This window comes from Mesocricetus auratus, unplaced genomic scaffold (genome assembly GCF_017639785.1).
Source record: "Mesocricetus auratus isolate SY011 unplaced genomic scaffold, BCM_Maur_2.0 Super-Scaffold_100003, whole genome shotgun sequence".
NCBI classification, from domain to species: domain Eukaryota; kingdom Metazoa; phylum Chordata; class Mammalia; order Rodentia; family Cricetidae; genus Mesocricetus; species Mesocricetus auratus.
Genome location: NW_024429188.1, coordinates 48,380,415 through 48,393,326, shown reverse-complemented (window position 1 = coordinate 48,393,326; position 12,912 = coordinate 48,380,415).

The window sequence follows — 12,912 nt, the reverse complement described above, 5'->3', positions numbered from 1 at the left end:
TATCCATTAGGTCCTGTTTGTTGTTTTATGCTTTCGTGGGGCAGAAGTCAAACCAGTCTACTAGGCAGACACTCTACCTCTGAGCTGTATCCTGGGGCTGCTTTATCTAAGTTTTAAGACTGTGCATTCCACTCGCGTGCCCTTGCTATGACTTCAGGAAAGATACTTTCATTATGAATGAAAAAAAAGTATGTAGCCAGCAGATCATAAAGTCTGCTTGTCAATCCAAACTCTAACATTCTGTCGTTCCAGGTTCAAAGAGTCTGAACAGAGAGAATTACTAAGAATTGGCAAACACTAGATGGATGCTTTCCTCTTACTGTCATTTAGTCTTTTTGAGATTAATGCTTAGCTCTACAGTACAACACAAGCATGCTTTCTTCTCACATCCAGTCTAGTGGGAAAGTAAGGTGGCAGCTTTTCAATGAGAGAAGAGCCTAGAATTCAGTCAACAAGGTAGCCCATGTCCATGCTAACCTGTATGCCACAGTGCAGGGTGGAAATGCTGAGGGGGTCAGAGCTACAAGGCCTGAGAGGGAAAAGTATGTTCCTGCCCTGGAGGCAACAGAGGCTTCTTGAGTCTGGAGGAGTGCAGGCCCAGAGCTGGGCCTCCAGGGGTGGACTGGAAACTTACACGGCCATCAATCACTTCCTAGGGCAATAGGCGTGAGAGCCAAAGTCGGCTCAAGGTCCTAAAATAAATTCCTTTCAGCCCAGACTCAATGCTTCACATACACAGGGCAAACCCTTCAAGAATTCCATGAGGAAATAAACCTTTATTTCAAAAATAAACTCTGATGTTTCTTGAACTTTGGCCTTGACTGGGAGCCCCAGCTGAAACTGCTACAAAAGATTTGTGGTATTTTGAAAGAAACAATGGGAGATTTCAGCAGAATGTGAACAGATTTTTTCCATCCCTCATACTCATGTCATATGTGAAGCCTCCCTCACTACCAATCCTCCACTTCTACCTAACCAGCATGGCGCGAGCCCGCGCACACACAGTTTGTCAGGATGATATTCTACGTAGGGTCATGTGAATGTTGCATGCAACAGCTAGGTTTTTTTAAGATGCACACTTTACTCAGGAAAAAAATCACTAAGATATTCCTTCCCTATCCAAGTCATAACTTATCCCTCCTCTTCAACCTCTGTCTCTCTCTCCATAATCCTAAAGCAATAAAGTCCTTAAAGACCCTGAGATGGGTCTTCATTGTGTTTGATATTTTAAGACTGGATTTGGATAATGACCATGTCCTACTCTATAACATTAAATTGGAGGGTGCCTCGCTCCGTTTAGGTTGCAGTAACAAAATACCATAAACTGGGTGGCTTATAAACAGCAGAGATTTATTTCTCCCAGTTCCAGAGGTTAAGAAGCACGAGATGAAGGCGCTGGCAGAGTCAGCATCTGGTGAAGGCCTGTTTTCTGGCCTATCTCCATGTGTCCTTACATGGTGGAAAGAGGCGGCAAGGCAGCTAGCTGGGGGCTTTTTAATCAGGACACTAATTCCACTCGCGAAGGCAATATCCCATGACCTAATCACGCCGTCTTAGGGTTTCTATCGCTGTGAAGAGATACCATGACCACAGTAACTTTTATAAGAAAGAAATATTTAATTGGGGTGGCTTGCTTACAGTTTCAGAGGTTTGGTCCATTTCCATCACGGGTAGAGCATGGCAGTGTGCAGGCAGACATGGTGCTGGCTACATCTTGATCAGAAAGCAACAGGAAGTTGACTGAGACACTGGGTAGTATCCCAGAGCATAGGAAACCTCAAAGCCCGCCCCTATAATGACACACTTCCTCCAACAAGGCCATACCTACTCCAATAAAGCCACACCTCCTAATAGTGCCACTCCCTGTGAGGTTATGGGGGCCAATTACATGCAAACTACCACACCCCCCAAAGGCCTCACCTAACCATCTCTTTAGGGATTAGGTTTCAGCACATGATTTGGTGGCACATGGAGGGGGATAGATCAAACATTCAGACTAGGGGAGCTGTCATACAGGACTTGGTGAATGAAGAAAAACACTGGACCTAAATAACTAACATCTCTGCTTTCCTGAGCGCTCAAGTGTGATTAGATATGTGATCAACCTTCCCTCTGCTATGGGAGCTAGGCAGCACAGCACTGTGGCAGCAGTCAGGCACAGGCTTTGAGTGTGCACAGATCAAGTGCCAAGCTCCAGTGCTGGGTCCTAGACACGTCACTTAAACTCTCAGTGCCCCTGTTTTTGCTGCTCATGAGTTGGACAAAGCCAACAGTGAATTAATGTGAATTAATGTACATAGAGATGTCTCTACTGACTGTCCACAGGCATCCATTGCGGCTGGTAGGACTGTGCCATGGGTTACGTTTTACCTGTAATTCCTGTAAGTAGGAGATGGACTTACAGGATTGCTCTGAGGATTACATGAGATAATGGCCAGAGAGAGCTTAACACTGTGCTCAACACATGGGAAGTGTCAGCTCCTGTTATTGGTGATGGTGATGCTGAGTCTGCTACACAATCTCAAGCCTTTTTCCAAACGTTTCCTTAGTCACAAAGGACTTATTCTAACCAGGAATCGTAGAAATCTGTCTCTTACCAAATCGCCTGGTAGTTTGTCAAAGCCTGCCTTGGAGTTAGGTACCTCAGCTCGTTTTTTTCCCTCAAGATGCACAAACTCCATTACTTTTCCACTTCTCCTTATGAGAATACAGACTTTCCAGATTCTTTATTAAGCCTTTTTCCACCAATACAGGAGGACATGGATTTGCCAGGTTAAACTGGATTACAAACTCACAACAATAACCAGTGCTTCTGTGTGTCTGGGTTACTCCCCTTTCTAATCATCTCTGCTGTGCCCTAAATAAATGAGGCTCTGCTATGGATTACTTTTCAACCTTAGATTGTCATCACAGGCAGCCAAATTGACTTTTGCCCAACTTCTTAGGAAGGCCAGTTTCTGGAATTACCTAGAGAACACTATCCGAACTTCAATAAATGAATTCCATGTTTACACTGAAAATGGCTCTCTCACTATGTAATGAGCATAGTAAAAAATACCTTTTAGACATGTAAACTAGCTTAGTCAGAATCCCCACTACACCCAAGGCTTCACCTGATAGCCAGAACCCAGTAACATCATCACTCCAGACAACAGACACATCCTAGACCCCACGACACCCACTGAATAGTACATAAGCTGAGACCAAGAGCAATGCTCTGCTCTGCACGTCTGGAGAGACGTCACCTTGATGTGCCCTGCAGCTGGAGAGTCTACGCCAGGATCCTGACCCATGACTCAGAGACTTCTGTTAGAGACCGGACCTGACCTTCAGCTAAGATACATCACACAGGTGAGCAGCCTTGGGGAGGTAGGCTTAGGACGGTAGTTAGGAACTCAGTGTGAATCTAGTGCGATGACCTTCAGCATAATAAAACAGAACTTTTGTTATACTATGTGAATCTACCTTCTCGCTCATGCCAGGTGTTGGTGGCTCACATCTTTAATCCCAACACTTGGGAGGCAGAGGCAGGTGGATCTCTATGAGTTCAAGGCCAGTCTGATCTACAGAGCCAGTGCCACAACAGGCTCCAAAGCTACACAGAGAAACACTGTCTCAAAAAACCAAAAAAAAAGAGCACTTACTGTTCTTCCAGAGGACCCAGGTTCAATTCCCAACACCTACATGGTAGCTCCCAACTGTCTATACCTTCAGTTCCAGGGGATCTAATGCCCTCTTCTGACCTTCATGGGTACCAGACACAAATGAAGCATAAATGCATGCATACAACAAGACACACATACACATAAGATATGATAGTGATTATGATAAACATAAAAACATAAACATGTCTATAAAACACTAGTACAACTAGCTGGGCAGTGGTGGCACACACTTCTAATCTCAGCACTTGGGAGACAGAGGCAGGTGGACCTCTGAGTTTGAGGCCATCATGGTCTACAGAGCAAGTTCCAGGACAGCCAGCACTATACAGAGAAATTTTGTGCCAAAACAAACAAACAAACAAACGAAAACACTAGCAAAATTAGTCTTGGAAAATAAACACTTTAAAAAGTAGTCCAGACTTTATATGCTAGCATGTCTTGGCTGCATCAGAAAAATAATAATTCCAAGCCATTGGCACAATGGCATTTATTATCTCATAAAACAAGAAATTAAGATACATAGCAGGTACTAAGCTTGGTGAGTTGGGATGCTTAACATCACCCAAGAGTCAGGTTTTCTCCATCTCTCTGCTCCCACATCCTCAGTGTGTCGATTTCATCTTCCCAGGCTATGTGACATTTAAGAGTTGGAAAAACACGCTTCTTTATTTAAATCTAGGGGTGGGGGTGTAGCTTGGTGGCAGAGTGCTAGCCTAGCACATGTAAGGCCCTGAGCTCCACCAGCAGCACTGAGAGAAATGATAAAAAGTAAATAAAGAAATAAAATCTTTGAAGAAGGGAATAAATAAAGTGCTCCCTAATGGTGAAACTAATTTTTTCTCTGCTTTTATTACCGTTTCTGTATTATTGTCTGCCACCAGGGGAATGGAGACAGAGTCTTGATCCCCAGAATCCATGCAAAATCCAAACATGTTGGCACATTGTCTGTAATCTCAGCACCCTACAGTGAGATCAGAGACAGAGAAGAATGTTCCAGAAATTCACCAGCCTGGAATACAGAGTGTGGTAAACAAGTCTGGACTCGGGTTGTAAAGCTTGCCATATCCAGCACTTCTAACCCCACACCCCCAGTCATCTCCCTGGTCCCAAAGTAGTCATTGTAGGCATTTTGGGCGGATCGGGATGGGACAGGTATCCTGGCACTCAGGAGTCACAGACTACTGAGTGTTACGCAGGTCAGATGGAAAGGTATCCTGGAGCTCAGGAGTCACAGAATACTGAGTGTTACTCAGCTCGGATGGAAAGATATCCTGGAGCCCAGGAGTCACGGAAAACTGAGTGTTACACAGCTCAGGTGGAAAGGTATCCTGGAGCTCGGGAGTCACAGAATACTGAGTGTTACACAGCTCAGGTGGAAAGGTATCCTGGAGCTCGGGAGTCACAGAATACTGAGTTTACTCAGCTCAGATGGAAAGATATCCTGGAGCTCAGGAGTCACGGAAAACTGAGTGTTACACAGCTCAGGTGGAAAGGTATCCTGGAGCTCGGGAGCCAAGGACTACCACATGTTGTAGTAATTTTAGCAGTTTACAGCCTTGCCTCAGGGAAAGGCTCAAGGATGAAAGAGTTCAATGCTGAGCTCAGGTTGCCTAGATCTCCTGCTCAAGGATTGGTTAGTTTTTTGCACAGGATTAGGGTCAGATTTGGCTCTGGTTTCAGGGCCGAAGTGTATTTCTTTCTCTGGTCCTTTTTAGCCTTTTGGCTCCAATTTTAGGGCCAGGGTGCATTTCTTTCACTGACTCAGATTCCAGGGACAAAGTGTGTTATTTTGGCACTGGTTTCAGGGTCAGGGTACATTTCTTTAGTTCTGGTTGCAGGGCCAAAGTGTGTTTCTTTGACTGGTCCCTTTTCCCTACATAGGGGCCATTCTCATTCAAACTACCACACTTGTATTGTTTAATGATTTCAAATTTGGATTCTCAATCTCTCTCTGTCTCTGTCTCTGTCTCTGTCTCTCTCTCTCTCTCTCGCTCTGTGTGTGTGTGTCTGTCTGTCTGTCTCTGTCTGTCTCTGTGTCTGTCTCTGTGTCTCCCCCCCCCCTCTCTCCCTCTCTCTCTTTCCCTCTCACCTCCCTGATCTTTAAACTTTCGGTTTTGAAAAGTCTTGTAGATACAGAGGAACACCCCATATAAACTGAACACAACCAACTCTCAGGTGCTTCTCAATTCTTCATTTCACCTTTAATGCAAACCACTGATTATCCTTTTATGACAATCACTTCTTAGTTTTTTCACCAGAGTCTTAACATGAATGAGATGCATCCCGAAACAGTATGGTAGTTTTAAGCTTGGGATCTTACAACATGATATGATTGTTGGGCTAATTGTGTGATAGGCAGGGTGATGGCTCCTTTAATGTGTTCATATTTTCCCCTTTGGATTACTGTATTTGCATAATTAGTTTAGTATCTTATAAAATAAGGTAAAACAAAAACTGTCACATTGAAGTTGGACAAGACAAACCAATAGAAGGAAAGAGCCCAAGAGAAGACACAAGAATCAAAGACCCACTCATTCACACACCCATAAAAGCACTAAGCTGGAAGCCATAATACATACTCAGAGGAGCTGGTGTAGCCCCGTGCAGGTCCTGTGCCTGCTGCTGCAGTCTCTGAGTTCCCATGTGCATTGATCATGTTGTTTTGGAGGGCCTTGTTCTCCTGGTGTCCTCTATCACTTCTGGGTCTTACATTCTTTCCCCCTCTTGTGAGGGGTTTCCTGAGCTCTAAGGGGAGGGATTTGATGGAGACATCCCATTTAGAGCTGTGTGTTCCAAGGTCTCAGTCTCTGCATAATATCTGACTGTGGGTCTCTATATTTCTTCTCATTTGCTACAGAAGGAACCTTCTCAGTTGATGGCTGAAGAAGACACTGATCATATTTGTCTTTCTGGTTCTGTGTTACCTCACTCAGGATGATTTTTTTTCTAGTTTCATCCATTTGCCTGCAAATTTCATGATGTCATCTTTTTTTTGTCAACACTATGGTGGGGACTAGAGCTTACTCATTTCTTCTTGGTTAAAATTTGCTTTCAGAGTTCTTATATGTAAAGTAGTCTGTCCTGGTTTTGGCTTTTCTATGGCTTATGAGATGAGAATGGTTTTGCATTATTAAACATTTGGAAAAGTCACAATAAGAAAGATATTTTGTGGAACATAGATTTTAGTGTACACAAATAGAAATTTATTGGAATATAGTTTACTCATTCCTTAATCTATTGTAAACGGAATCATTCATGCTACAATGACAGAGCTTGGCATGTGGCAACCAACACCAGGGGAGGTGGAGGCTGAAGAAACAAAAGTTAAGGGCAGCCTCAGCTTCAAGGTGAGTTTGAGGCCAGCCTGAGCTACATGCAACTATGTTTCATAAAAATAACAATAACACTGGGACTCCTCTTGGACATCCTATTGTTGCTCTGTATTGTGAAGATCCTGCAGCTTTGGATCAGAAAGTCAGACACCTTCACATACTCCAGCAAATCATAGATGGGGTGGATGTTGGGGCAGGCCAAATCATAACCCTGGTTCAGGGTCTGGGTAGCTGAGGGTTGGTCAGTTTGGCAGCTCTCCCCTGTGGTGAGCTCTCCAGCATTGCCCCAACTATCACCCCTTGCAGCAATGAGTGAGGGGTGGGACCAGTTCTCCTGTTTTTACACCCTCAGGGTGGGCTCTCCCACACCTGGATCATCAGGGCCAGCTCTACTGTGCTGCCCAGGCGAGGTGCAGGGGCCACTGCAGCTTCCATGATGAGATTCTAAATTTTTCTCTTTTTTCTCTTAAATTTTGTTTTATTTTTTCGGGGTGGGAGTGTTGCAGGGACAGAGGGCAGATGCAAGGAGACAGGGAAATGAATGGGATCAAGATGCATGAAAGTGAAAGTGAAAGTAAAATAAAAAGAAAGTAAAAAAGCACTAAGAAAAGATTAGTATCCAGTCTTTATGGAAAATACTACAAAAGTACCTTGATAAAATAAAAATAGGACCACCGGATGAACACAACAACTCTATTTCTGGATCATTCAAATTGCTATCTCAAAGAGATATCTGTACTCCTATGTTCATTGCAGCCTTATTTATAATAGTCAAGATATGGGACCAATCTACGTGCCAAGTGACAGATGAATGGATAAAATGTGTGCTCTGTGAAATATTGATCCTTAAAATGAAGGAGATCCTGTGCCGGGTAGTGGTGGTGCACAGCTTTAATGCAAGCACCTGGGATTTTTCTCATGGAAGGCAGAGGCAGGCGGATCTCCGTGAGATCAAAACCAGCCTGATCTACAGAGTAAGTTCCAGGACAGGCTCCAAAGCTACACAGAAAAACCCTGTCTTGAAAAACAAAAAAAAAGAAAAGAAAAAATAGGAGAGGAGATCCTCTCATTTATGACATGGCCAAACTGGAGGACATTGTACAGAGTGAAGTAAGCCAGAGATAGAGGGACAGATAGTCCACGATCTCAATCACATGTGGATCTATCAATGTCAAACTCAGTCAAGGGCTGGAGTTTGGAAAACATGAGGCAACTGTTCAAAGTTGCAGTTACCTAAGATGGAGGAGCTTGTGGTTTGAATAAAAAAATGTCCTCAGCAGGTTTTTGCCCAAGCTGGTGGCTCTGTTTGGGGGAAGACATAAGTCAGGACTGTGGAGACAGGACTTGAGAGTTCCAGGCTAACTCCATTTCCAGTCTGACCTGTCTATCTCCAGATCCGCTGATACTTAGGAGTCCCAGTGTCACACTCCCACTGTCATGAGCTGTGCCTCTACCCCTGCCTCCATACCCTGCCACTGATGGTCTGTACCTTCTCAAACTATGAGCCAAAAGGAAGTCTTCTTCCCTTACGATGTTCCTGTCAGGTATTTCATTACAGTGATGAGAAGTAACTAATACAGATGCATTCTGAGGACCTAATGCCACTATGACATAATCAATGCAATGTAATCAATAATGATGTACTGTATACTTGAAAAATGCAAACAGTAGGATTTTGTTTTTTGAGACAGTGTTTCCCTGTATAGACCTAGCTGCCTTGGAACTATCTCTTGTAGACCAGGCTGGCCTTGAACTACCACAGAGATCTACCTGCCTCTGCCTTTTGAGTGCTGGGACTAAAGATGTGAACCACCACCTCCTGGCCAGAGTAGATTTTAAATGTTTGCAGTGCACACAATTGATGACTGTTTCAGCCAATGGATGTGTGTGGTGATCATTTCATGATGTCTGTGTTCAGTATATCAAAATGGCACAATGTACATCTTTATTTAATTTCTATTTGTCCATCACACCTCAATAAAGCTGAGGGGAAAGGTTACTACTCTGTATTAGTGCTGACCAAAACTACTTTCTGTGATGATAGCAATGTGCTTGCTACGGTTTAGATAGGGCTTAAGAATAGCTTCTAAGTGTTTGGGTGCTGGAAGGTTTCTCCTCAATGTGGCAGAACACCTGAGAGGTGGGCCTAAGTTTCTTTCCTCTTCAGTCAACTATTTGCAGGTCCATATCCCTGAAGCCATACACGCATGTTAAGAATAGGAGGGTAATACAGATGGAGTTGGAACCATGAGCATTTAGACCTCATCTTACAAGACAGTGTACCTCGGGGCTGGTCCGCTGAGATGTGGTCAGTGGTTAAAAGCACTAGGTGCTCTTCCAAAGGACCCAGGTTGGATTCTCAGCACTCACATGGTGGCTCACAGAGTACCTGAACTTTAAGGGTATACTCAAGCCTGGTCTGATGGATATTACTTCCATTGAGTAATGGAGTGCTTCATTAGTGGTTTGGTGAGTCAGACAATGCCTAATTCATCACTGACAGCTCAGACTGCATGGTTAAACATTATTAAGGCCCAATGGCATCCACAAACTAGTTCTCAAAGTGAGAGTGGTTCTCTGTAGTGGATAATAGAATTTTGTGCACAAATCCCAAGTCTCTGCCTTGTGATTCACCTACATGGGTTTGCCAAATGTTCCAAACAGAATTTCTGTTTGTTACTGACATTACATTATCATATTTGCAGAGCATATGGCCTAAGACACAGAGTACCTTACACAGTAGCCTGGATCTCTTATGGAACCTTCTGATGCTTTTGTTGTCACTCAAAACTAGCAGTTGATTTTTTTGAAGGGGGGTCACTTGATAAATGAGTTGAAGTAGCAACCAAATGAGGCTCATGATGCTTCCAGGAAACCCTTGACTTTGGCAGAATGGACCAGATGCAATGGTTGATACTTTAAGTCTTGACACCCTCCACGATTGCCTTACCAATTTGCTGAGAATGGCTGCCACTTCCTACTCGGCAGGTTTCCTCTGATTGTATTATTTTAGAAACCAACATGAAAGCCTCTGGAAGGGAAAGTCAACCAAGATTCTTGTGGACTCAGAGCTGGACTCAGTGACTGACCCCTGAGGTAAGGACCATGAGGGTATATTGTTGGCTGTGCTATCTGAAAGCACACTGTCTCTGCTCTTTACTGACCGGCACAGAGAATCAAAATATCACAATAGCTACAGCCTAAACCACCAGGAGGAGGAGTGAAGTTTTAAAATAAAAAAGCCACATACATGGAAGCAGCTCAGATTGGCGTCACTACCTGACACAGTTTGTTGTAATCCTGCAGAATCTAATTGTTTTCTGCCCAGGCAAGTTGAATAGGGAAGAAGTGGGGCTCCCCGCCCTTAACTATGGCACAGTCTTGATCTAGCACTGAACTCTTCAGTCCTTATAGCAGTGTAACACTGCTTTTGCCTTACTGTTCTGTCAAGGCAGACACAATGGTTTCCACCAGGCCTTTTCTACCACGACAGTTCTCCTAATGACATTCGGCTACACCCATAGATCAGTACCTTGCTCAGCCATCATCAGAGAAACTTCCTCCTGCAGCAGATGGTAGTAAATACAGAGACCCGCAGACAGACATTATGCAGAGAGTGAGAGACCTTGAAATACTCAGCCCTAAGTGGGATGTCTCCAAGAACTCACTCCCCTCAGGGCTCAGGGAACCTGAGGAAGAGGAGGCAGAAAGAGTGTAAGAGCCAGAGAGAATGAGGACACCAAGAAAACAAGGATCTCTGAATCAACATGATCAGCGCACACATGAACTCAGAGAAACTGAGGCAGCATGCACAGGGCCTGTGTGGGTGTACACTAGATGGGGTCCTAGAGCTGAAAAGAGAAATGAACACATGGCCCCATCCCTAACCCAGAAGCTATCTCCAGTATTCTGTGGCTCCCGAGTTCCAGGATACCTTTCCACCTGAGCTGTGTAACACTCAGTATTCTGTGACTCCCGAGCTCCAGGATACCTTTCCACCTGAGCTGAGTAACACTCAGTGTTATTCTGTGACTCCTGCGTGCCAGAATACCTGAACCATCCGGATCATCCCAAAATGCCTACACCCTATAGGCTCTTTTGTTTGTACCTAGTTGGTAGAACTATTTGGGAAAGACTAGGAAGTGTGGCCCTGTTTGACGAGGTGTGTCACTGGGGGTGGGATTTGAGGTTTCAAAAGTCAATACCTAGCTGGTCTGGAACTCACAGAGATGATCTGTCTGCCACTGCTGGGATTAAAGGCATGCATCACCCCATCCAAATTTATTTCACTTTTGACCTTCAGAATATTTAAAACTTTTAAAAGTAATTTTCATGTCTTTCTTTGTAGATTCTCATATTTTACCCCCTTATTGATTCTTCTTTTTCATAATACTCCTAATTTTTGGACATGTTTCCTTCAGTTCCTTGAAAATACTTTCAATGGCTCATTTAGAGTCTCTACTATACACACCATTTGCTGCCCTAACGGATACTAGTTTCTCCTGACTGCTTTAAAAAATAAATCTTTTCCATTTTCTACTTTCCTGATTCTTTGCTTGTCTTGTAGTTGTAGTTGAGAATTGGGTGTTTTATACACTGTGTTGTACACTGCTCTGAATGCTTAACTTTGAGATGAAGTAGTAGGTACCTGAGACCCCCTCCTTCATTCTAAGCATGCTCAAAACCCTGTGTATAGGTGCAGCTTTGCAGATCCCTGGAGCATGCAGACTGTCCGAGTTCCCTGTGTGTTCACCCCACAGATGCTTTTGAACTGTTTCAGTTAGTGTTTCAGCCTCACAAAGGGCAATGATGATATTCTCTGAGTTTTGTTTGTTTTGTCAAAAATATCACTAGTGTTTTCTTCAGCAGTCCAGGGATAGGACATTGCTGCAGTCCTTCCAGGCTGGCCCAGCCTATCTGGTAACAGCACTAATTGGCTACTGTAGCACATAGCTAGAAGCTTGGATCAGATCATCCTTGACTTAATAGTTTAACAGTAATGGCCTGGACACTATTTTCAATTTGTTGTACATTTTTTTTGCTAATTCACAGTTCTAAAGTTAGTTATTCTTTGATAATTTCCCAATTTTATTAGAGCTTTTCTTTGTATTAATTTTCTTTAGCTCCACACCCCCTGAAAGCATGCTCTACCACTGACCTGTACCCTGACTGTTGCTTTTTAAAAAGACTTTTCATCATCACTTTCCAATCTGGAAGTATCGTCTCCACCTTCATATTCTTACTAACAACTTTTTTCAAAAACAGATGATTTTCATTGTGTTGAAATGCATTTTCTTTTCCCTTTTGGAAATACGTCTTGGTAATCTACTTGGAAATAGTTGCCTAACAAACTCACTAAGATTTTCCAATGCTTGCTTATCTCTTGGAAGTGCTACGGTTTTAGGTTTTACATTTGGGACATAAAAGGCCTAACACAGATGTGTTGTAATGTCCCCAGTCCCCACCCTTTCCTGTTACTTCCCACACACCCTTCTTTCCTTCATTTCTTTCTTTTTCTTTCTCTTATCCTCCATCCCTCTCTCTTTCCCTCCATCCTTCTGTTCCCCTCAGCTTCTATTCCCCCTCCCTCTTTCCCTCCTCCTTTTCTCCTTCCTGGGCTTTCTGTCTATCTGTCTTCCTTATTTATTTATTTCAATGTATCATCTAGCTACCTTCCTGTGAAGCTGGGATAGAAGCCAGTGGCTGCTGAGTTTACTGAGATTGTATTGTTCTCCCAAACATGAGCACAAAAGCACAACACTCTCCAACACGGAGTTTTAGTTAAAGGTGAAATGTACTAAATGGAAAGAAAACTTAAAACTTCAAAATACTGGGTGCAGTCAAGCTGCAGGTATGGGCATTGGGTGGTTCTCTGGTCCATGCCACTCTGCTACTGTTCTAACTGGGAGGTCTCC